Source organism: Ochotona princeps, chromosome 5, assembly GCF_030435755.1.
Source record: "Ochotona princeps isolate mOchPri1 chromosome 5, mOchPri1.hap1, whole genome shotgun sequence".
In the NCBI taxonomy this organism is placed as follows: Eukaryota; Metazoa; Chordata; class Mammalia; order Lagomorpha; family Ochotonidae; genus Ochotona; species Ochotona princeps.
The window spans coordinates 87,450,609-87,477,282 of record NC_080836.1 but is presented as its reverse complement, the minus strand read 5'-3'; the positions used below and the strand labels follow the sequence as shown (position 1 = coordinate 87,477,282).

The 26,674-nt window shown below is 35.4% G+C and overlaps 1 protein-coding gene and 1 pseudogene across 3 annotated transcripts in view; one reads left to right on the top strand and one right to left on the bottom strand.

Annotated features, from left to right (window-relative positions):
• The window catches only part of SPAG16 (sperm associated antigen 16), an 886,848-nt gene that overhangs the window by 112,172 nt on the left and 748,002 nt on the right, over positions 1-26,674 (bottom strand). The gene's annotated exons all lie outside the window — the stretch shown is intronic.
• LOC131480410 (U2 spliceosomal RNA) lies at positions 23,420-23,517 on the top strand (annotated as a pseudogene).

The following is a 26,674-nucleotide window of genomic DNA, read 5'->3' as shown; positions in this document are numbered from 1 at the left end:
TGAAAAAGCCTGGGATCTGTGATGAGGGATGGGACAAAGCCCTCATCCTGAGTGTAAACTCTCGCAGAGTGTATGTCTAAGGCAAACAGCATTTGAGTTATTTTCATGTGGATTTTTTTCATGAAATTATTATGAATGAACTTCCAGCAGTTGTTTAGTATTCCGAGGGCACTTCTACGCTGCTTTGGGGTGACATCGGAACGCCTTTCTGTTCCTGAAACTTCAAGGAGCACTGCAGACTGAGGAACAAGCACAAGGACAGGAACCCCAGCTCACCTACTGCCGTGGTTCAGCAGTCCACTGTTCTCCAGTGACTACCCCAGTAAGTACAGGCAGTGAGTTCTCACCACTTAAACTCAGTCATGCAAGGTAACACAGTATTTCTGATTTGTTTTCAATATGCATTTTGTAATTTTCAGAATGCTTGAAACACTGGCAGTGAATCAGAAGTTTCTGTGCTTTCCAATATGTGTAGCTGATTTCAACTGCTTTTATAACGAACAAACAATGTTTCCAATTGTAAGAACTGCCCTCTCTCAGCAACCGGGAGAGGACAGGCCATCCTAAGTGTTCTCTTTTCACTTGTTCCAAGGGCTACTCAAATACTGCTCCAAACCAGTCAGAGGACCTTGGGGAAAACCTATGAGTCCATGTGCGTCAAGGTCCCCCACAAGCGCAACAGGGATCGTTCATATTATTTTTCTGAAAGTAAATTTAAAGTCTTCTTTCATGGAAAACAAGATGGGTGGCATGGAAGAGGAGATTCACCATTCACTGGGTATATTTTTTGGTTTTGAAAGATCAAAACATTGAAGGGATCTGTTGCACAAAGTTGTGAATATAGTTAACACCCCACACCAAAAATGAGTACCTAAAGATGGATAAGAGGCCTGCGGATGGCATCTGGTACCTTAGCAGAGAGTGGAGAACAGAACATAGGGACAACTACCCCAGCCAAGTGATGACAGCAAATATCTGGGTCAATGGAGTCTCTAAGGTCGACTGTCTCAGCCAAAGGACATTGGAAGGGGTTCTTCATTCATAGACCTGTGAGATTGACAGCATTTCAGAACTATTTCATCTGCCTCGGCAGAACTCTCGGAGTATGTACCACATTGTGACTCTGGGTTGATGCTGGATGACCGTTCTCTAGCCACAGGTACTGGGATGGTTTGGAGGCTAGGTATGGCCTTTCCCTTTATCTCTCCCCTTCACTAAGAAATAGGAAGAAGAAATAAAAAGCTCAGAAACAATTATCACACCATTTTCTCCCTGATCCTAGATCCTTCCCACCTTGATCAAGTATGTCAGCATCATCTAAAATAATCTAAAAAAAGGAAATATTTGTGGTAATAACAATAGATTAAATACATAACTAAAAGACATTTAAATTTGTAGAGCTTTGCACATTCTTTTGCATCAATACAGTAACTTTTTTTTTTAAGATGGATAAGAGTGCACATGCTCTGTGGGGTTGTTTTCATAATAATTTAACTAAGCAAATGGCAATTGAGACAGTAACTAAATCAGAACTATGGCCCTGGTTGCTGCAACTCAAATTTGGATTTCCTACTAGGGTTTTATGAATAACAGTCAAACATGGCAATGAAATCTTCAGTAAAAAAATTAATTTAAAAATAATAATATCACTTCCAAAAATGATAGCCACAGATATGTTTATTCTTGGTAACAAAGATCTTTCTATGAGAAAAATCAATTATTTAATACGCTTATTAGTCTCATGAATTAAGTTTTTACATATAAACCACATAAGGACATAAAATTTGGGGGAAGAAGCAATTTGATTATACATGACATCACAAACCATCTAAGTGTATTATTTAAATTATGCAATATTCATGTAATAATATCTTGCTAGTAATAGTTATGTTAATTTAATAAAATTTCTTCAACATATATTGAGTCATTTTTCTGATTTAAATTCAATTACAGCTTCACCACCTAAATTAGGCACTGCTACTATCAGAACCAATTAACACTGAAAATTCAATTCTCCCACCATCAAAAAGGTAACTTTAAGATTATTTATAATGTCATAACAGAATCCAGAAGATGATTCTGGGTGTAAAAATTCTTGAATAAAATTAAGGTTCATTTCAAAGGACAGGCATAATTCAAGGGACACTTTCCATGAAAATTGGACAATATGAAGTGAACTGTGGTGAAGGGATGATAACCCAAACAGATGGAAAGTTCGTGATAAAATATCACATTATCACATCTATTTAGATTGTGCAGTCCTAATACTGAAACTCTGCATTTGATACAAAATCACAAAAGCTAGAATATATTTGAGTTGCTACACTATATAGAAATTTATTTTTCTGACACAAAAATGAACTATACGGTTAGCTAAATTGAAAGTTGTTAATGCAGTATTATTCTTCAAGCTAATAATTTTTTAGCACAGTATCTTATTCATAATTCAAGAGTCCATTTATATTTAGAAACAATACACTAATTTCTAAATCTATTGGAACAAGCTTGCAGATTTAAAGAATGTTGCAGGTATTCAAATTATTGTAATTTAACTTTAATCTGCATATATAAAACCTAACAGAAATCATATTCAACTTCTCTACTTCATATTCTTTCAAAAACATACTTTTAAAGTATAATTTTACATCCCAGATGACTCTTTATAAGGAATATTAGATGAAATTAAAATAAGATTACTCCCAAAAAGGAAATTATAAAATCATATAAATGAAATTGTATTATACATATTATCTGAGTTAGTGATAAGTAAATAGAATATCTCTCCCCAGATTATTGTACATTTTACAATGATAAAAGGAATAGACACAATTTACAATTTAATTTTTCCCATTTTGTCAGGATGATTGATTGTGTTAATCATTTAAGGCAATTTATTATTAATATTTTGTTTCATTGTTCTCTTCAGAAATCCATTGTTGTGTAATATGAAGATATATTATCTACTAGAATAGATCACTAATCATTACATGTATTGCTTTTATCTTATGAAGAAAATTCTAACAGCAATTTGTGAACTGAAATCTTCTGTGGTTTTTTTTAGGAACTGGCTATCAAACATTACATATTATCAATTCAAAATTGTTTTGATCACCCTATTGACCATCACTCAGAATTTTCTTAAGAAATGCTTTATCTTTACAATTATTTATTAATACAAGAAGAGACCTTAAACCAGAACATAAAATGAATAACAATGTATTCATAAAAGTGGCAAAATTGTATTCTGCTATTGTTGTGTCATTGTGGACCCCATAAATGTACACAATATAGTACTCCTCTTTTATTTTTTATAAAAATCTACCATTCTCAAACTAATGTTCCACCCATTCTTGTATGCTGAAGTCCAAGGACCACAAGTTTACATGGTGGGCACAGAAAGGGTCTTCTGGGAAAAGCAAGTTACCAGGAAAATGCCAGGTAAAGGATTCAAAGTAGGCATTGAGAAGCTTTCCCAAGGAAAATCCCATAAGCTGTTCATCAGTCAGCTTAGGTAGAAGCCCATGTTTCTTATTCACAGTAATTTCCAAACAGAGTATATAGACCTGAGACACCTGTGAGTCCAGAGGATGCTAAATTCATAATCTAAAAACTCTATGCATAAACATGACCTTACTCAGAATGGTCAATGCTGAATCATCTGATGGACGCAGAAGGTGAATTATAATTGTAAATACTGAATTCATACCCAGTTTCCCTATATCAATAATTCTTTATAACAGAATGGGAAATATTGGTGGGCATGTAATTAAAGTTCTGGAGTTGGATAGACAAAGTCTGTGGAGCCAGAATAGGAAACAGCTACCTGGATCTGCAGGGCAATCAGTCAGTCACAAGACTTCACTGTCTTCCTGAACCCTCTACTTTTCAATGGGAATGTTCACCTTCCCATTAAGAACTTTAACATCATGACCCTGCACCCAAGGTGCTGAGAGGAGTGGAAGACAGGGGAGCAGCCCCACCATGGACCTCTCTTGAAGAGTCAACATTCATCTTTGTGGCACTGGAACAACACACCCAGGTTCCCATCTCTGTGTTCAGAAACAGACTTTCCCCATCACACGTGACATTTTTGGTTACTCTGTACTCCTTAGTTTGAAAGCAACTCTTTGGTTCACTCATGTTGTTGAGTTCTCTGTAGGTCATGCCACACTTACACATAAATGTCTATCTCACTACTAAATGCACTGTTCTTGTTTACACACAATACTGGGGTCCAATTAGTAGTTGTATCTCCAAGGGAAACAAGAACCTGACTCCAAAACGAATAAATTCATTCTTCACATCAGAACTGTCTACGATCCGATAATTTTCATTTTGTTCATCTTGAACATCTTTAGCTCTAACACCCTGCCTAGCACTCAGGAAGCAAATCCTCACTAGGTAGAACTGTAATCATGGCTGAACGTCTATTACAAGTACTGAGCTGAGTTTGCCCTTAGCACACCTCAGCTTATGTCAGTTATTTATACATTAATAGGGTCTGGCAGCTGGTTAGGGTATATAATTCAGAGTTATAAATGAAATAAATATATTTATACCCATATCACTTTCGTTTAATGGATGAGGAAGAATTTAATGTGCATCTTCTACCTGAGAATGGCCATCAAGTTCCACTTGGTACTTTGTACTGCTCCATCATTAACATGAGTTCAAAATTAAAAGCTAAAAAATACAAACTATGCCAATGTCTATAGAATGTAATAACAGACTTTGGTAAACTACTGTGGTAAATGTTATTCATAAAAATAAATAATTTAATCATACTGTTAGAAATATTACGTTTGTGATTAAAGGAAAACTAAACAAAAATTAAATCATTTAAGCAATATAATATAGTTTTACTTTGTCAGTAAGCATTTAATGAGAGACAAGTGAACTTTTAGTTATCAATAAAAAATCTTGATGACAACACACCTCCGTCTATGCCGCTTCCCGCCACCCCAACATAACTGATAAGATTTTCAGTAGAGCCAAAAAAGCAAGCCGAGAGGTATTTTAAAATCCTCATTTATCTGCTGATTCAAGTTCATTTCTAGGGGATATGTTTCATATGCTGGGTATTTTGTGAGTAATCTTTAAAGGGCAGGTACAATTCAATTTTTATATGAGAAATATATGCTGCTATATTTATCTGAGGAAATATTCTAAGTCACTGAAATGTTAACTTTGAATTTTCATTTAATTTCATTGAACTTTCATTTATGATAATTAAAGATGTTCTATTGACAGAGAAAAGGAATAGCACCTACCAAAAGCAAAGGCAAACATGGAGAATGCCCCAACAAAACAACAAAAGATGACTGAATCGAACAATGAATAACTCATTGCTAAAACATCAGGACCAAATTACTACCTATCAATATTAACTCTGGATGTAAATGGCTTAAACTCATCAATCAGTTCTCATAGAGCAGCAGACTGGATCAATGAAGAAAACCCATCTACTTCTTGCCTATAGAAGACACAGCTCACCAACAATTCAATGTGGAAAATGAAAATGAAAGGATGGAAAAAGATATTCCAGGCTAATGGAAAAGAAAAATGAGCTGGTATAGCCATTCTCATATCAGATAATATGATGCAAAAAATATCAAAAGTGGTGAAGGATACCACATGATGATGAAAGAATCCATTCAGCAAGAAGAAATTATCTTACTAGTTTCTTAGGATGTTTTAGTTTTCATCTCTAATCTTACTTGGTTTTTCTCTCTTGCTTTTCTTTGCTAGTCTAGTTAAAAATTTGTTTTGGTCATCTTCTTAAAAAATGACTTTCTTGTTGCAATTTGTAGTTTTTTAGTTTCAATCCCATTTGTTTTTGCTGTGATTTATGTCATTTCTTGCTTCCTGCTCATTTGTTCTTTTTAAATGTCCTTGAGATGCATTATTAGATAATTTATTTGAGATATTTTGATTGTTTCTAAGCACCCAAAGTTAGAAAAGTTCCTTTCAATACTGTTTTTGATATATATCATGGGTTTTGATATTTATTTTAATTTCTGCACAAGTTTTTTCTTATTAATTATAAATGATGCTATACAGTAGCATCATTTTCCTAAAGAAGGTTTTTGATTTTCATTTATTCAATTAGTCATTTGGTAGCATGTTATTTAACCTCATGTTGTTATAAATTTTCTATTACTCTTGCTATTGTTGATTTTCTTTTATGCTTTTAAGGAGATGTGTAGTTACTGTGTAATAAGGAATATCAGATTCAGCTGTGAAGATATAGTACAATATGGATCTCTACTTCCAAATCGAAGATGAATTCCCAGTGAAATTATTCAATATATCTTGACAATATGATGCTGGACACTCTGCCATTGTCCACACTTACAATGTGAGGATATACTTAAATAGCAGAATGAGGGACTCATGGCCTACTATGAAGGGCTGTACTATTGTAATAATTTAGCAGAAATCAGAGAGTGGGAGAGGATTTTGGTAGGGAACAAGGGAAATCGCAGAACCTAGCAACCTGTACCATAAAATAAAAAATAAGATTTTTCTAAAATAAATGTACATTTTGTTATAATTGTATAAATTTGCTTTCATCAAGTATAATAATCAATTGCTAGTTTGCTATCCATTAAAATAATCTAAATCAATGCCATAAAATGAAGTATTTTAAAACTATCACAAATAGATTTTATTATTCCATTAGAGGCTCTTGTATATGAAATAAAGGTATTTTCAAATTACTTTCCATATGCGTATTATTTGAAAGAACATGCTATACGTTTTGAAATTGTGACCTCAACTTTTATGAGCAGAGTCATTAATTGCTCTTTCCTTTGTATGGCATATTAGAGACAGCAACTCACTAGAAATTAGACAGAAAACAGTGTGCTTTGGGAGAGTGTGCTGAATGAGTGTATGCATTAGCTTCAGTCAATGATTGGTTTTGTTCTGTGCTCATTCGTTTTCATTGTTGCCTGTATTCAAATGCATACATTTCATGCACCCATTCTACTATTGATTGGCATTTACATTGTTTTGCAGTGCTTTTAACTAATGTCTCTGGTTTTTGGCAATACTTCTTCAGTACAGAAAAAATGCTTTGCCTCAGAATTTAATAATGATGATGATGCCTGCATTTAAATGCAACAGTCTTTCACAATTGCCAAAGGAGGAAAATTAGAATAGCAGTAATAGTCTCAATATAAATTAAAATCTTTGCATTTTATATGTATCACCCTGGTCATATTTAAAGTTTAAGGTGGACTACAATTCAAATCTGCATTTGTCAGTCTCAGAATACATTGGGCCTATTTGGTATGACCGGAATCTCCATCACCCATATTCAGTGGTGTGATTAGTGATTTAGTTAACATTCCTCTAAGTACACTACTCAGCACAATTAAAAAATCTGAAATATTCTTAGAAATTCTATTTTGGGGCCCGGCGGCGTGGCCTAGCGGCTAAAGTCCTCGCCTTGAAAGCCCCGGGATCCCATATGGGCGCCGGTTCTAATCCTGGCAGCTCCACCTCTCATCCAGCTCCCTGCTTGTGGCCTGGGAAAGCAGTGGAGGACGGCCCAAAGCTTTGGGACCCTGCACCCGCGTGGGAGACCTGGAAGAGGTTCCTGGTTCCTGGCATCGGATCGGCACGCACCGGCCCATTGTGGCTCACTTGGGGAGTGAATCATCGGATGGAAGATCTTCCTCTCTGTCTCTTCTTCTCTGTATATCCTACTTTCCAATAATAATAAATCTTTAAAAAAAAAAAGAAATTCTATTTTGTTTATAAATGATTTGACTAATTTGAATACCAATGGTCACAAAATTTTTCAGATTAAATTCACCTCCAATATTTCTGTTATAAAAATTGAACACTGAGCAAAAAACTCAAATAATAAAAATTCACTCCAATTCTGGATGGAATGTTGATATTTTATACTAATGTAGAATATATTTAAGGTGAGATATACTATACTAAAATATTTCTAGATTAAGTTTTAAGATTTGACTTTTTATAGTTTCAGAAAAGAGACAAGCATCCATCATACATTTGCTCTTCCCTACAAATTCTTCCTTAGCTATGGATTCAAGAATAAGGAAATTTGTTTAAAGATTCCCATAACAGATAATAATTGCTGATCTGGAAGAGTATATTCTCAAAGCAGTTTTACGTGATAGTATGATTTCTTCTGTCTGTCTTAAAATATATCAGTTGAGGGATAGGTGTTCAGTACAACAATTAATTTCTCACTCAGGATGCTGTATTCCATAAAGAGTGTGTTTGGTTTGAGTCTCTACTTTGCTTCCAACCCTGCTTTCTGCTAATGTGTATCTGAGGAGGCAGTAGCTGATGACCCAAGTATTTTGGTTCTCATCATCCACTTACGTGGTTGGAGGTTAGTTTTGGGTTCCTGGTTTGGCCTGTCCCAGACATTATGGACATGTAGGGAGTGAATCAGCATTCTCGCTCTTTCAAACGAGATGAAAACCAATATATCTCTTTAAAAGTTGATCCATTAAAAAGTCATTGCTATTATTTAAAAACTAACTTACCAAGGCCAACATTGTGGTCTATCAGATGGTGATGCTGTCCACAATGCCGGCACCCCATGTGGACATGATTCATGTCCTGGGTGCTCACTTCGGATCCCAGTTCATGGTTAATGGCCTGGGGGGAAGAAGCAGATTTGGCTGCTGGCTTTGTCCTGGCCCAGTCCTGGCCATTGTAGTCATCTGTGGAGTAAACCAGTGGATGCAAGAACTCCTGTCTTTCCCTTTCTTTCTGAGATTATTTCAAATAAATAAACAAATATTTTAAAAAAACCCAAACCATATCATATGCTTAGTTGGTTAAATAAATGTAGATTTTTGTCTGCCAAGATCAACAAAATTATACTTCAACACAACAAATGGCTAAATACTAAAACGAAATAGACATGAGACAGCTGAATGGTACCCTATGGCCTTTTCAAGGTATATAGCAGCCGGTCCGGTCCTGTATATAAACTAAAATTGAGATGTCAATGAGCTAATCATAGGTTGTGGTTAGGACTTGTTTTTTGTTATTTTGTTCTTTGATTTTTTTTTTTTAACATACTGGTTACTCAAAACCATGTCAATTCCATAATATTGCAAATTGCTGTTGATGTTATATTGGGACTCTTAATTGACTGTGATGATATTATACCAGCTCTGACTTCGGACCAGAAATGGTCCCCCCAAGAAACTGTTCAACCCATCTGGACAATAAGTAGCTGGACTCTATGTTTGGTATATGTTTGCAAGGAAAGAATCTTGATTGAATTTGAACTGTAATGCTGCATCAAGGTGGAGGAATCCACCAGGGGGGAGGGGAGAGGGTGGGGAAGGGGGATTCCCAAAGCCTATGAAACTGTCACATAATGCTAAATATTAATTAAAAATAAATAAAAAATGTAGATTTTTGACAGAAAAGATCATTTTAAATTCCACTCTTATTGAAAAGTAATATTAAATTTTTAACTTACTAGTAAAAGAAATATTAGTACATTTTCATGCTATCTATTACAAGCCAGACAGTGGTCCCCAAGGAAACTTATCCATGACTTTAGGAATACATGTGGTTTCTTGAAGGACAACAGTATGTGTGCTTCCTCTTATATTTCTTTTTTGTCTTTTCCCTACACCATCATCTTCCCTTCTCTTACTGGAGGTCTGTAGTACTAGAGTGAAACCACAAGTTTCCTCATCTAGAGGATAAACTATCTTAATAGAAATCATAATTATGTAAGGCTCAAAGCTTGTTTAAGTCATTTCAAAGTTCTAGGTGGAAGATTACTGTAATTTTTTATATTCATGAGTATCATTATAAAATATTTAGGAATAAAACAATTATTTGTATCCCCTTCTAAATAGTCTGTGTTTCCTCTTTAAGTCATGGGTGTGCTTTATACCTTCTGAACTCTTAATAATATGACTACATACCCGGGATAGTTCTGTGGGTAATCTAGAAAGTGAGCCATTATTCATTATGGTATCTAGAAGATACACTTCTGGATATATATTTTAAGTTTAAAAAAAATCTCTATTCTTAATTGATTTATTCCCTTTCTCATTCTAGACTGTGTTATGTTGACATGTTTTTGGTGGTAAATAACTGGCAGTGTCAAGCCCTGAACAGATTCTAGACATGGCACACTGGTTTCTGTCAAGCACTGTTATATAATGTTGTTGGCTATTCCAACAATTTGTATATTCAGGGAATAGGGATACCAACAGTTACTGCAGAAAACATTGAACACTGGTGGGTTGAGGTGCATCAGAGAGTCAGTCAAAGCAGGCATTAGACTCCCCCGATCCTTCTTCCAGTTGAAGGTATTTGGATGAACAGTACTTACCAGTAATTCTCTCTACTTCCACAGCACTGATAGTTAAGTCAATGGGGACTTAGACCTCTTTCACCCATCTTATTTCCAAAGTGTTGTCTGTTAAACTTGGTCAATGACAGCTACTATGACTTTTGTTTCTGAAATATCTCCCGTTTCACTGACTGACTGTATTTCTACCTTGTACATTATCCTTGTGTCTTGAACATTGAACAACTTAGAACCAATCTGAACTTTCCTGCTTCTGTTTAGGCCTAGGCTAAGAATGCTGTCTTCTGAAGAGTTCCTGAATCTATAATTCACCCACTCTGTAATGTTTTGTGCATATAGTTGCATTTTAATCCCTTCTGAGAACAATCACTAAGAAAAAAAACCCTTAATTACAAATATATACTTATTTATGAGAATTTTTCTAAAGCTATATATATATATATATATATATTTTAAGATTTATGTATTCCATTGGAAATGCAGACATACAGAGAGGAAAAGAGAGAGAAGATCTTGCATCCACTGATTTGCTCCCCAAGTGGCCGCAATGACTGGAGCTGCACTGATCTGAAGCCAGGAGCCTCTTCCGGGTCCACTGCAAGGATGCAGGGTCCCAAGATTTTGGGCTGTCCTCGACTGGTTCCACAGGCCACAAGCAGGAACCTGGATAGGAAGCAGGGCTGCCAGGGTTAAAACTGGTGCCCATATGGGATCCCAGCATGTGCAAGGTGAGGACTTTAGCTATTAGGCTACCATGCCAGGCCCCTATAAAGCTATAGGTATTTTTTTAGTTTAACTTATTTTCTGTAATTAATAAATTTAATGTAATATTTATTATTGCTGTAAGCATTTTCTCATTTCACTGCAAAAAACAATGAGGTATAGGCAAAACTAAGACTAACATTGATGCTACTTGACTAATAACAACATTAATATATATCTCAGATGTTCTAGGACTGAATAATGTGTAGGTAAAAAAAGACTTTAGCATGCATCTTTTCCTTTGTGGTGTTTATTAGTCTATTAGCTACACACATTGGTTAAGCTAGATATTAGCTAGCTGACATAAACATCATCTAGAATTAGGTAACAATAATGTAAAACAATGTAATTCAATACGCATAATACCCTATAATCACTGTGGTGCGTTGCTATAGAATAATTATAATGAAAAGCTCTTTCATGTTAAATCTTCATTATTATTTCCTCACAGACTGAAAATTTAATGAAACAATTCTGATTTAGCTATGTTTCCTTCCATCTGTTCTAATATATTAGGTGTCTGCCTGCTTTACAGTCATCATATATAATGTTGGAAGGTAAGAAAAAAAACATGCAGGTTGTCTCTGCAAAAATGAAAGAGTTCAACATTACTGTGTTGAACTTAGGCAAGACTGTTATGAAAAGGATATATTTTGATTAAGTTTATGATGCTGCTTGAAATCTACAGAATAGGTTACATAATTACTGATATTCTACAATATGTTCAATGCTGTCTCAGTATTCCACATTGACCACATAAATATTTTTTCCAATGAAATCAAGTAACTTTTGTGTTTTATTTCCCCAAACAGAAAGTAAGAACTGAGTAATGTTTTAATCTTCCAAATTATGGAGTGTTTTGAAATAAAATGAGCAAAACCTCAATTTTACGCTGTCATATATTTAAATATTTTTATAAAGAAATTTAATGTAAAGCTTATTTTCTGGATTTGAAACATACCTGTGAACAATGATTCTTTAGAATAATGACACTTCAAAATGTTTACATCCTTCTTTGAATAACATATGACTAGAAAATAGGATTTATGTTCCCTGGTTCTTTCAAATTACACGTTAATGGGCTAAGATATTTTCTCTGCCCTATCATAATAATTAGGTGACACGTGTTCCAGGCAGTGCTGAAACATCTGCTGCTTCTTATTTCATGTTCAGAGCCAGAGTGGTTCTCTTTCATGTACATCCTGGCATTCTTTTTAGATATTAGAGATATCTTTTTGCTCAACATTGAAATCAGTCATTCTTTTGGTTCTGTTTCTCCCAGTAGTCTGAAAATGCCTTAAAGGTAAGGATTCTGTTTTTGATAGGGCTGTGTCCTGGACATATATTAATCACTGATGTATGAGCTTTTTAACACATGTCTTATGCTCTTCATCTTCCAAGGGATTTCTTCCCTGAGTAATAAGTGATTAAATGTACATTGATTGTTTTCCAACCACTTTCAGCATCATGCCAAAGTCAATGTTGCCTGACTTAAACTTTCATTTAAATTCTCTAGAGTGTTTTGTTTTAATGTGTTTTGTTTTATTTTTAATGGAGGTGAGTGCTTTGAACATCAGTTTAGATACTAGCTTTGTCAGGGGTTTAACAGAACTATGAACAAGTTAATATAAATCTTCCAGGATTTTACTCTCCTCTACTATTTAATATTAGCAATATTTTGCCTTTTTGTTGATGATTACATATTATGGTTTTAACAGTACTTGAAAAAGTAAGTAATTCTGGGATGGTGGTTTTTCAACAGTAGCATTCATGGGAATTGCTGATGGCTGAATTTCTGATTCAGAGCTTCTGGGGGTGGAGTTTACAAGTTTGAATTTCTCACAAGTTCTGAACTGCAGCGCATGCACTGCTATTAACGTAATGGCTAAATAGCTCTGTTTGTTCTTGTACTGACTTTATAACCCTGGAATACTCCATATTCTCCCAGCTTACTTTGGTCTTTCTATCCTAGTCCTTTGTAGTTTGAAATAAATATACTTATAAAATGCTTATAATAGTTCCTGCTTATTCATTCAAAAATGTTAACATGTCAAATTACTTAAACAGTGATGATACAATCCTACCAGAATGAAAAGAAATGAAAATATACTTTCAAGAAAATTTTCTTGGAGGTATGCATATTCAACTATGGTTTAAACCCATGGGGCATAAAATATAGTAGAAATTTGTGCAAAGTTAACAAACTTGAATAAGAACTGATTCACAATTGCAGTACTCAGTTTTTCTGAAAGGTATGTTTGGAACATATATTTAGGCAATTTGATACATGAATCTACTTGGCCATCTCTACTAATTGGAATGCAAGCTTGCAGCATAACTATGTGACAGACCTGGTGAAAGATGATGTCTTTGCCAGGGCATATCCAATATTCAATTATTTTCTGGTTAATAATTTATCTTGCATAATAGAGAAAACATTGTAAATAATCATTTGTCTCACAGAGGAGCTTTTTTATTTACAAACAGTCACAGCACAAAATCTCAGCAAGAGGCATGTAGAAAGAAAATTCAGCCCAGCCTGCCTACTCAAAAGCAGGAATTTTCCAGGCTTCCATATCCAAACTTATTCATAGCTTCTAATCTAGATTGAATGATAATTTAAGATTTGCCGGCATGGAGAGAGGACAGTCAGGTAGAAAAACTGAAAAATTTCAGGCGCATACATTCTTCATTCATTCACTGATACATATAGATGTCTGTAATATACCTCTGCAAGAACTAATTACTTTGATAAACCAAATTTATAGTTGCTCAATAGGAAACTGAGATCTTCAAAATAACTCCCATATATCTGCAGCTGCCAAAAGGACAATAGTTACAGCAACTATCAGAACTAAGAGAAGAGGGATGTACATGATGCTATAGGAAACACGAGGTTATGGAAAGTCAACAGGTTTGCTTCAGGGAGGTGGGTGAATGTGTATTGCAATCCTGACTGGGGAAGGAACTGGAATAAATGAAAGAAAATAAGCTATATGCAGCTTTATGGCATAATAAAAATTATTGTTATACTTAGCATTTATTTCTATCTTGTTTGAAATGTATTTTACTTACATTTGAAATCAGACTTTGAAACTGTTACTAACATCAGGCTTTCACAATTTTGATTTTGCTGAGGCAGCATATCACTCAGTTCATAGTTTACGATCAGCAGATGATGTGGAATCCCTAAGATGGTTATGATCACTAGTGCTCATATTTATACCGATACTATTTCTTGGCCACAAATTAGTTGGAGTATTTACCAGTGGGAAGAAAATCTTGACAAACTTGGAGTATAATGTTTACAAATAATTTTATTACTTAATTAAAAACAATTCCTATTATAAAGAACTATCTGAAAAACACTATATTAAACTAGTTTCAATTTTACAGACCAGTTCTGCACTTGTACATTGTTATGCCTTTGGGATGGATTTAATATTTTAATCATCTTTGAATATTTTTACTCATACTTTATTAACAATTAGCTATTCTCTAATATCAACAAAAGATAAAAAGTAGAAGATATTATGGTGCATATAGTGTAACTCAGAAATGTTTGAGTAGTGAAATTAAGAGAAAATCTATGTTAAGAAGGAAATCAGTACCAGCCAGGAAACACCTTTTCTTTCCCAAAGATTGAACTATTAACTGAAAACTTTTGAATTTCAGGTTTTATGATCTCTTTTTAAAAATAAACGCATTATGACCTTGTGTGATTCATTCATTGAGGGAGTTGGTTAAGTGCTTTAAACAGACTTTGTATCACTTTGCTACTCTGCACATGGAAACTGTATTTTGATCAAGAGCAAATAGATGAGGATTCAGAACAAAATCTTAACCAATCCTATTCTCCAAATCCAACACATGCAAACCAGTCGTGGCTAGGCTGCTTTCTGTGTTTGTGAGTGAAGCTGCTCATCATCGTTGTTGTTGTTTTGGGGGTCTGGCCTTAATTATCACTATTACTATTATTTTGATGCAGTTCCACAGGCACAGAGATCTTGCTCCTCCACCGCCCATCTCCACTTTCTGTTTTCCCCCATATTATTACAAGAGTATAGTCCTTCAGCAACAGTCACAAGTCCAACACTCCACTATTAATGTATCATGGCACTGTAGGTATAGAGAATAGACATTGTGGATTTGGCCTTTGCGTCTGAGACTGACTTGTTTCTCATTAGATGTTCAATCTTTTCCACCTTTTTGTTGTTAAGATGGATTTAATTATTTGAAAGAAAGTTACAGCGAGGCAGAGATAGAGGGATCGTCAATGCACTGTTTCACTTCTCAAAGGGTTGCAACGGCTGGAGCTGGGCCAGTCTGAAGCCAGGAGCTAGGAGCTTCTTCTGGTCTCCCACATGGGCTGGAAGCCAAGTACTTGGGCCATCCTCTGCTGCTTTCCCAGGTCATTAACATGCAGGTGGATTGGAAGTGTAGCAGCCGGGATTCAAACCAGTGTAAACGTGGGATGCCAGTGCTGTGGACAGCAGCTCTACTTGCTACACCACAGTGCAGGCCAATTCTTTGACTTTTTACATCTGCACTGATTTGACAAGTAGGATGTCTCAGACTTCAAACCAAGAGGGGCTAGAAAATGTGCTTGTGCATGTCTGACTCTCTTCATTGGAGTTCACTATCACCAGGGGTAGAATACGAGGCTACGCTGGTATAAAGACATAGAGTGGCAGAGCTGAGTCACCTAGCTTAGACTATGTTAGATCACTGAGCCTCACCCAACCCATCTGCTCACTGCAGAGACTTGAAGACACACCAAGACATGGGAGAGAGAAAAAAAAGGTTTTCTATTTCAAGCCAAACACATTTGCAATGTTGTGCTACTCAATTATCTACAAGTCAAATATTTTGATTCTATCTATAGCCTACATTTAACTAAGGGTTGGGATCCTGCTGTTCACTTTCAACCAGATTAGTTAGACTCTTTTGAATGAGAATGCCTGGCATGGAAATAAAAAAATAGCACAAGTTTTAAAATGTGGAAAATGAGCTTGTAAGTGATGTTGCTATCAATTTATAGTAATTGCTTCTTCTTGCCCATATAGGCATTTAGTTGGTAAACTTGACTTAAACCAGATAGTCAGGTTACATGTTTGGAATGACATAAACCCTTGTATTTTTGCTTAATTTAAAAATTCAGATACCATATTAGTAATAAGATGAATGTGTATGTGTATATGATACAGTATTAATAATAAGATGAATGCATTTACAAGCCAGCACACAGATTCAACATACGATGAAAGAAGTAGTTTTGCCAATCTAGTGTGTGTGTGTATGTATCAAGTGCATGTATATATATATACATATATATATATGTATACATATATATTTAAAAGTATGAAGTGATGTCTCCACTATTCTGAGGTGAGTTATTCTTTGTAACTTTGTTTCTGGTAACAATAAAACTCTGTCACATTAAGAAAATGTTTTTAATACATAAGTGGATAGTAATTTATCATTTCACATACTTTCATTTGTACTTCATACATCTTCAAGATACATTCTGAATGTTGCCATGTGTTCATGTATGCCTGGCTTCCATTCAGGTCCAAGATTCCATCATTTCTCCCTAGGGTTATCACAATAGACACTCTATGATCTCACTTTTTCATTGGCTAATTTTTGAAGCAAATATCTTAGACTTCTTTGTTCTTCCCTGGAAATCGGGAAGATGCTTCAAAACTAAGCTCTTCTGCTGTTGCCACTGAATTCTCCAAAGTTAGCAAGTTCCTCCTCTTGTCAGCAAACCTATACCTTCTTGTTTCATTGGCAGTAGTTGCTATCTGATATAGTGTACTTCAAGGAATCCCCTTATCATTTAATTCTCCCCCCACCTAACTGAAAGATCACCAGCTGGAAGGTAGAGACTGTAAAATCAGGGTGAGCTCTGTTGTCTCATTATCACAGCTTTCCTTCCTACATGTTTCTCACTCATATTAGTTGTTTCATGCAGTTTTTTGCGTATAATATTTATATGCTCACTTTCATCAAGCAAACATTTTGAAACGTTAATATTTCCTAGGATTCTAAGAGAAGTGTTAACTCTAAAATCCTTTTTGCTTCCCAGAAAACAAATGAATAAAATTATGAATTCTGAAGGTAATTATTTGTGCAACCTTTCCTCCAAAATCCCTTAGTTTTGCAACTCCTGACTTAACTCTTACATTTTTCAGAAAAACTATTCATTATTTATTGGCTGAGAAAGTCCAAAGCTTTTGAGAGTCTTAATAAAGTTGTGTTTTATACACAGCTGCAGTTTTGGAATATCAAACTTGTGTTATTTGCACATATAAGCAAAATAATGCACCAAAAAATACAGCCTTAGTAGAAAAAAAATGTACATATATAAATGCATGTTTTATAGAATGTTTACTGCTGTAACTTTAAAGAAATCAAGTCCTCGTTTGTGAAACATTTCAGTCATTTGGAAAAGTACTGATAAGAAAAAAACAGAGTATGATTATGGGAAGATGATCTGCTGTCAAGAAAAATGTAAAATGGGCAAGGAATCAGGAGTCCTCAGAAATTCAAACAGAAGTTGTGTGGTTGGGTGTTTACATTGTGCTGGGCAAGATGAGCAGAAAGATTCTTCATGCGCTCTGGGCAGTGAGACTACAACACACTAATAGCTGACCTTTGCTCTTCTACTCTAGGCTCTGGCTATAATGGACATCTTAACAGTCAGCAAGTTCTGTTGTGTTAACTCACTTTTCTGCAGGAGGCTCCCATTGTTCCCTATGGAAACTCACTCTCCATTCTTGGAAACCAAATTTAAACGTCCTGTCCCTTCAACAGCCTAACTCAGTTCCTTCAAAGTCTATTTGTTCAAAACTTGGCATGTGACAATTTTTGTGTATATACCTGTGATATCCATAATACAATTAACTATTTAAGGACATAAGTCATTTCTAACTCACATTTATATGTCTGATCCAGTTTTAGCATGAATATTAAATAAGTGCTTAATTAGTCCTTACGAATTATAATTGGATGGGGTGAGAATTTGGTACAGTGGTTAAGGCCCTGCTTGAGATATACACACTTCCTATCAGCATGGATTCCTGTCTTCCTGATAATGCAGTTCTGCGAGGCAGAAAGTGATGGCTCAAGTATTTGGGTCTCTGCAATCCCCAAGGCATTTTGAGAAACAAACCAGCAAATGGGAATGTTCTGTCTCTCTTCTTTCTCTCAAATAAAATAAACACAATTTTCATAATTACATCTTAAAATAGATATCAAATTGTGATAGAAGCATCTTTTGATAAGAGCAAATGCTTCAACATGCTGTTTAATAACTTACAAAAATGATAATTTTTTGCTTTAAATTTTATTACTAAACAATTACCTTTTAAATGAAATTAGTCTGGCTCGGCGGTGTGGCCTAGCGGCTAAAGTCCTCGCCTTGAAAGCCCCGGGATCCCATATGGGCGCCGGTTCTAATCCCGGCAGCTCCACTTCCCATCCAGCTCCCTGCTTGTGGCCTGGGAAAGCAGTCGAGGACGGCCCAAAGCTTTGGGACCCTGCACCCGCGTGGGAGACCCGGAAGAGGTTCCAGGTTCCCGGCATCGGATTGGCGAGTACCGGCCGTTGCGGCTCACTTGGAGAGTGAATCATCGGATGGAAGATCTTCCTCTCTGTTTCTCCTCCTCTCTGTATATCTGACTTTGTAATAAAAATAAATCTTTAAAAAAAAATGAAATTAGTCAAATATTCTATTCCACCTGATTGCATTTTATTATCCTGCGTTAAAACACTGAACCTATATTTGAAACACCTTTTATTTTAAAATCTCATTCTTCCATGGTTATAATTATGAACTGAATTTTATTTATATACCATATGTATTCAGAAATACATTTGGAAATGAATCTACTATAATAAAATATTGTGAAGTGCTTATATGGGAAAATTACTATTCTAGGAAAATAAATCTCATAATCAGGTGTATTTCTTATAATAATGAATACTTCAGTGAGTACTTTAATTTTAGCACTTTGCTAAAGACCCCAAGCCATTCTCAAGAGCTTTGATTTTCCAAATATGGATTGCCTCCCAGTGAGACAAATTGCCCTCAGGAAAAGCAGAAAAATAATTTTAAAAGTCCACATTAATGTAAATCATTTAAAATGCAGATTTTTGTGATCACTTTTAAAATTTAAAATGAAAGAAAAAAAATCTGATGTTGTTTGTCTACACTAACCAAGATCTTTTTTAAGGGACCAGTTCTCAACAAATGACTAAGAATTTATGTTCGATTCTGAACATCTATCAGGTGAACATATGTGTTGTTTCACCTTGGTTGCACTTGGAAATTACCTGGGAAGTTTTGGTTTTAAATCCCATCATCCAATGTCTTGTCTCTAAAGACTGCCATCTAGTCGGTATGAGGCATGATGGGAAGTGAGCATTTTACAGAGGCTCCAAGTAACTCTAAAGCCCAGTGGTTAAGAGTCCCTGGACAGACAATGCAGGTGGCCCATTTAAAAAATGCATGCTGGAGTTGGGTCAGTTCCAGAACTGAACTAAATACAACTGCTCTTAACACCAGATCCGACCATTGCATTAACAGTAGCAAACATGCTACAAGGCATACAACAATGCTAAGAAAAGAACAATAGAAACTGTTTCTTGAAAACAAAACAAACAAACAAAACACACTGACTGAGATAAGAATTTTAAATTATTGTCTGACAGAAAAGGATGACAAGAGTTTGTATGGGGAGCTCACTTATTTCTGGCTCAAGTGAGCTCCTGTCACATCTGGTATCACATCCCACGGAACGGATGCTACAAGGCATAAATGTTATTTTAAAATACCTAATCAGATCTACCCCAGTTTCACCAACACAGTTTTTGACACTTTACTAAGTGATTCTTATGCAGTTGGGTGATTTTCTAATCAAACTGATTTTAAAAGAAAATCATGATGCTATAGTAAAAATAAGCAAGAACATAAGAAACATGAAAAATAATAAGGACATAATTGAAAAGCTAAACTAAAGGAAAAATGATAAAGATAGAAATTTTTTTTTTTTTTGTCTTTAGCACTCTGCTACAAAAAAGATTTAAAGCTATTTTTGGATATGCTCAGGATTTGCAATGTAAAAATACGACTTGTTCACTTTTTTAAAGGGCCGAGGTAGGATCAGAAACTAAAGAAACATTTTTAATAAGAACAAATAATTACTCTATCTGCTTCTCACTTAATAAGGAGAGTTCAGAGAAAGATAGCTCTTACCAGTCTCTATGACATACGAAGAACATCCTTTACACCTATTGTGTTGAGGTTTTTTTTTTCAAGGTGTAAAAACTGCTGAAACACAGTTACTCAGTATTTCATCACTTTTATGAGGAAAACTGGGAGGTAAAGTCAGTGGGGTTGAAACAGATTCTAATCATGATGGAGAGAATGCGAGGGAAAAACCCCTCAGGTATTAGACACACAGGGAAGAAATAAAACAGGTTAAAAAGAAAACATTCTATGAAATTGTGTTTGAAAATATCAGGCTCTGCTGAAAACATTTTAAATACTTTCAATAGGGTAGGAGGTAGTGAAAAGGGTTTGCACATGCATGTTACGTTATGGCTGTGGAGAAAGTGCTAAAGAATGTGGATCCATACAAGTCAGTGGGGCTGGGTATGGGAAGATCCAAAGTGCAGACAGCACCTTACTCTGGATGCTACTGAAAGTGCACAACATCCAACTGGAACAATCAACAGCAAAATAAAGAAATGCATTGCATCTCATAACGCGAGAACCGGATGCTTTATTTGTTTTTGTGCTGCTTAACAGAATACTAGAAGGGAAATTCATTAAGACTATAGTTATTCTCTTTCTTTTATATATTTCTTTTTAAATTTTTTACTATTATTTTCCATGGATACAATTTTCTAAGTATAGGGATTCCTTCCACCTCCTCTTCTTCTCTAGCCATTTTTCCCTACCCCTGCGTCCACTATCTTTCCAATATTATTATGATATTTAAGTCATTCATCAATGGTCACAAGTCCACCATTCTGCTTTTAAGTGTGTTATACCATTATAGGTATAGGCAATTGTAGAAACTCTACTATCCTATCGTAGGGTACATTTGACATTTTCATTGGGAGTCCTTTCATTTTGGAGTACAGATGCATATTGTGACTTATCTTCCTTAACCACAAATTTGGAAGCCTCAAGCTAACGTGGAAAAAAAATTCTGTGGTCTTGAAAAGAAAGCCAACAGATCTGAAAGATCATTGGAAAGGGAAACAGAAAAAAAAAACAACAAGCAACATAAATGAGGAAACCAATGTTTCCCTCAAAAATGAGCAGAGACCACCTCAATCTTAGAGCTACAGGATGAGGACATTGACAATCTCCCAGATAAGGCATACCAAAAAACCCTCCAAGGCTCCAAAAGAACTAATCAGTACTGTACCTTTCAAAACAACAGAGATGATACTGAAAAAAACACCTTGGAATAAACCCAACTAAAGATGTGGAAGAGCTCTATGAGGAAAATTATAAAATATTGAAAGAAGAAATAGCAGACTTTAAAAAGTAGGAAAATATACCACGTTTCTATATGAGCAGAGTCAATATCATCAAAATGTCCCCATTATCAAAACAATATACAAATTCAACGTGATTCCAATCAAAATCCCAAGAACATTCTTCATATAATTGGAACAAAATGATACAAAATTTCATCTGGAAACACAAGAGACCGCTGAGGCCAAAACTATATTGAAGAACCAGAACTGAGCTGGAGGGATCACAAACACAGAGCATAGGACATATTATATAGGGCAGTAGTAATCAATACAGCCTGGTACTAGTACAGAAACAGATAGGAAGATCAATGGAGCAGAATAAAGACATCAGAAGGGAGCACATACATATACAGATATCTGATCGTTGACAAGAGAACAGAAAACAACCCAGAGAAGAAAGAAGGACAATTGGATAGCAGCCTACAGAAGAAACAAGAACCCGACACTTCACAATACACAAAGATTAAACCTAAATGGGAAAAGGATCTAAATCAATATCCAGAAACTATCAAACTATTAGAAGAAAACATTGGAAATGCCTTACAAGATGCAGGCACACACAGAGACTCCCTAGAAAAAGCATCAAAAGCAAAGGTAATCAAGATCAAAATAGACAAATGGGACTGCATAAGACTAAGAACCTTCTGCACAGCAAAGTAAAAAACAAAATAAAAAAGCAACCAACAGAGTGGGAGAAAATCTTTGCACACTACACAACAGTTAGGGGGCTAATATCCATATGCTAATATCCAGAATATACAAAGAAATCCAGAAAAATCATAACAACAAAATGAACAAACCAGTCAAGAAATGGGTGAAGGAATGAAAAGTCAATTTTCAAAGGAACAAATCCAAATGGCCAACAAACATATGCAAATATACTCAAGCTCCCTAGCAACAAGGAAAATTTGAACAAAAACAACACTGAAGTTCAAATTAACTGCAAAGGGAAAGAAATCGCCAACAACACCTGCTGATGAGATGTGGGAGAAAAGTTGTTCCATTGCACTGCTTGTGGGACTGCAGGCTGTTGCAGCCACCATTAAAGTCAGTGTGGAGAATATTCAGTGAACAGAAAATTCACCTACCATATGACCTAGCAATCCTACCCCAAGGAATATATCCAAAAGAACTGATGCATACACATGAGAAAGCAACCTTCACCCTGTATTCACTGCAGCACAATCACCAATCGCAAAAACATGGAAACAACCTAGATGCCCAGTAAGGGAGGATTGAATAAAGAAACTGTGGTGCATGTACTCTATGGAATACTACTCAGCTGTTTAAAAAGAATGAAATTCTATCGTTTGCATCTAAATGGGTCCAGCTGGCAACCCTTAGGCTTAGTGAAATAAGCCAATCCCAAAAGGATAGATATCATATGTTCCTTCTAGTATGAGGCAACTTCCATCCAAAATACCAAACAAAAAATAAAGGTGAATAAATACACACATGTAACCCTACAAATGGAGAATGTAATGAAGACTAGAGTACCATGAATGAAAGAACATCAACAGAATGCATCTCTAATTAGAAATGAAGGCAGACCACCACTGAAATTTTAAGTTCGCCTAGACAAAAAATTAGATTGTCTAACATTGTCTATTCCAACTGTGTCATGACTCACGTAAAGAACAAAATGTGGGAGCCATTTCTCTTTCATCTTTTATTTTAGGTGGTTGTTCTCTCACGATGCTCTTTGTTAATATGGCTGCTCATCTTCTGAGGGAATGGTTCTTGTTTCAACTTGTTGTGTTTTGAATCACTTCTCAGCCTTTTGGCTAAGATCAAGAGTAGTATCAATTGTTGTGTTTTGGTTTCAAATCCATGTTTTTTTTTTGCTGTGAATTTTACCTCCTCACATTGCCTGAGAATTTTTGTCTTTTTTAATATGTCCACATGATTCATTAATCATCAGACATTTTGATTGTTTGTATACACCTGATGCTGTAAATGTTCCTTTCAACAATGTTTATGCTACATCTGATGGGCACTGATATTCTTGTTTTTATTGTCATTTCTTCAAAAAATATCAATATATTTATTTTTTTCTCTGAATTCTTCAGTGCCAAATGGGTCATGCAGTAGCATCATTTTGTACAAGTTTCTGATTTTCTTTTTAATCACTTTACCAATGCATTGGTCATTCTGTAGCATGTTAATTTTCTATTTTCCCCCTATTGTGGATTGTGTTTTCTAGATTTATGCATAATATAAGTGTAGCAGAAACTAAAATGTCCAGATATGGAGAAATAGTGCAGCATTCCTCCCTGAATCCAGACCAAAGATGGACTGAATCCTGGTGTAACTGTTGAATATATTGTGACAGCACAATCCTGGACTTTCTGACATTGTCTGTGCCTACAATGTCAGGAAACACTTCAAAAGCAGAATGATGGACTTATGACTGTTCATAAAGGACTACCCACTGTAATATTATAGGGGAAATCAGTAGAGGGAAGAAGGATTTGGGGAAGAGGAGGGGAAATCCTAGAGACTATGGAACTGTATAATATAATAAATAATAATAATAATACTCAGAATAATCAAGAGATATTACAAACAATTATATCCCAACAAACCAGGAGAACTAGAAGAAATGGATAGATTTTTTGGACATATATAATCTACCAAAATTGAATCAACAGACAAGTAAAAATTTAAATAGACCTATAACCAAGATAGAGATTTAATCAATAATGAAATCTCTCCCAACAAAGCAAAGCCCTGGACTGGATTGGATCACTGCTGAATTCTACCAAATGTTTCAAGAGCAACTTGTCCCAATCCTCCACAAGCTATTCAAAACAATAGAAATGGAGCATTCTGCAACACAGTCAAAGCAATATATGAAAAAGTCAATGACAGCTTAATACTAAATGGGGAAAGACTGGAAGCATTTCACTAAGATCAGGAACTAGACATGGATGCCCACTTTCACCATTGGTAATCCAAGAGAGCAATGGGGATACTAGGCAAAAGAAATTAAAGGAACTCAAATAAAAACTTAAAAAGTAACCCTGTTTGCAGATGACATGATTCCATACACAGCAGAATCAAAAGATTCACTCAAGAGACTCTGAATTCACAAGACAATTTGGCAGGGTGGCAGGGTATAAAATCAATGAGCATCAATCGATGCTTCTAGTAAATACAACTCCATGGCTGAGAAGCAAATAGTAAGAACAGTCCCCTTTAAAATATGAAGTGCCTAAAAACGGAATAAATCTAGCCAAAAATGTGGCAGATATCTATGATGAAAAATTACAAAACATTTTTAAAAATCAACAGAAGACATCCAAAGTTGGAGAAATTTATCATGTTCCTGGATCAGCAGAATCAAGATCACCAACATGTTCAAGTTACTGAAAGTAATATGCAGATTTAACATGATCCCAATCAAATCCCAACAATATTCTCTTCAGAGGTGGAAACTGTGATACAAAATTTTATCTGGAAATACAAGAGACCATGAAAAGCCAAAGCTATCCTGAAGAATAAAAATCAAGCTGGAGGGATCACAATTCCAGACCTCAAGATGTACTACAGGGCAGCAGCCAGCAAAACAGCCTAGTACTATTACAGAAACAGAGATGATGATCAGCGGAATAGAACAGAAACTCCATAAAAGAACCCACACAAGTACAGCCAACTAATCTTTGACAAGAGGACTGAAAATAATCCAGGGAAAAAAGCTGGTCTCTTCAATAAATGCACTTGGGACAATTAGAATGTAGAATTCAGTGGTATATAGGAAGTACTCTACAAGGTACAGACATTGGTAAAGAGTTAGAAAAATCATCAAATGCACAGGTAGTCAGAGACAAAAGATTGGACTACTATAAACTATGAAGCTTCTGTATAGCAAATATAGTGATCAACAAGAAGCAACCAACAGAATGGGAAAAAAATCTAATTCACACTACACCACCAATAAGGTACTAATATCCAGGATTTACCAAGAACTTCAGCAACTCAACAGCAGGAAAATGACCAACTCTGTTAAGAAATGGGCAAAGGAAATGAGTAAGCATTTTTCAAAAGAGTATTGTTATTTCTCACATTTCTGAGAGCCAAGAAGCCCAATATCAAGATCACAACAGAATGTGAGGAACTTCTTGCCGCATCACTTTATGGCATAAAGACAAAAGAAATTAAAAAGGGAGTCAAACTCAGTTTTCTAATAGACCCACTCCTTTATTAACTAATCCATTCCCAGTACATTAATCCATTCCTGAGGCAGAACTTTTATGACCTTATCAATTCTTACTACACCCTCCTTTCGCAGCTTTGCTGTCATGGGGGTAAGTGTCCAGCAGGTGAACTCCAGAGGATATATTCAGATCGCAGTCGGCAATGAGTAGGGGAATAAACTTAACAATAATGGGAGTCAGATGTCCACCTGCTAAAAGAGAAATAAATCTATCTGCTTGCTACTAGGTTGAAAATAACAATAGAGTAGGCATGTTCCCCCAAAAGACTGTAGAGAATAAAAGATGTTGTTAACATGGCATATGACAACCTTTACTATGATTTCAGGTTAAGAAAACTCTTGACTCTTAATTGATTCCCACAAATTATTGGTCAGGATTCATTATTTCCCAGGCATTACTTGAAGCATCGGGGGGTGGGGGGCTACCTCTAATATGTATTTGAGTTTAAACACATTCAGTTACAGTAAGTTCCATAATAGTGGCATGAAGAAAGTACTTTTAAAACACACAAAGAGGGTTTAATTTTGATGGTGTATGAGAGATGTGAATGGGGAGTTTGAGAAGGGTTCGAGTAGACAAGTAGTAATTACTGAATATTAAAATAAAATAATGAACATGTTATATAATAATTCTGTATTGAAAATGTGAATAATCCTATTGATTAAAATGAACAAGCACAAATGCTAATTAAATCAGGCAAAAATTAAGCATCTTCCTACCTGAAGCAGACACTTTCTTGATGATCTCCAATACCTCTAATTATATGCATCTAGAATCCGAAGACTCAAGCTTTAAGTTTTTA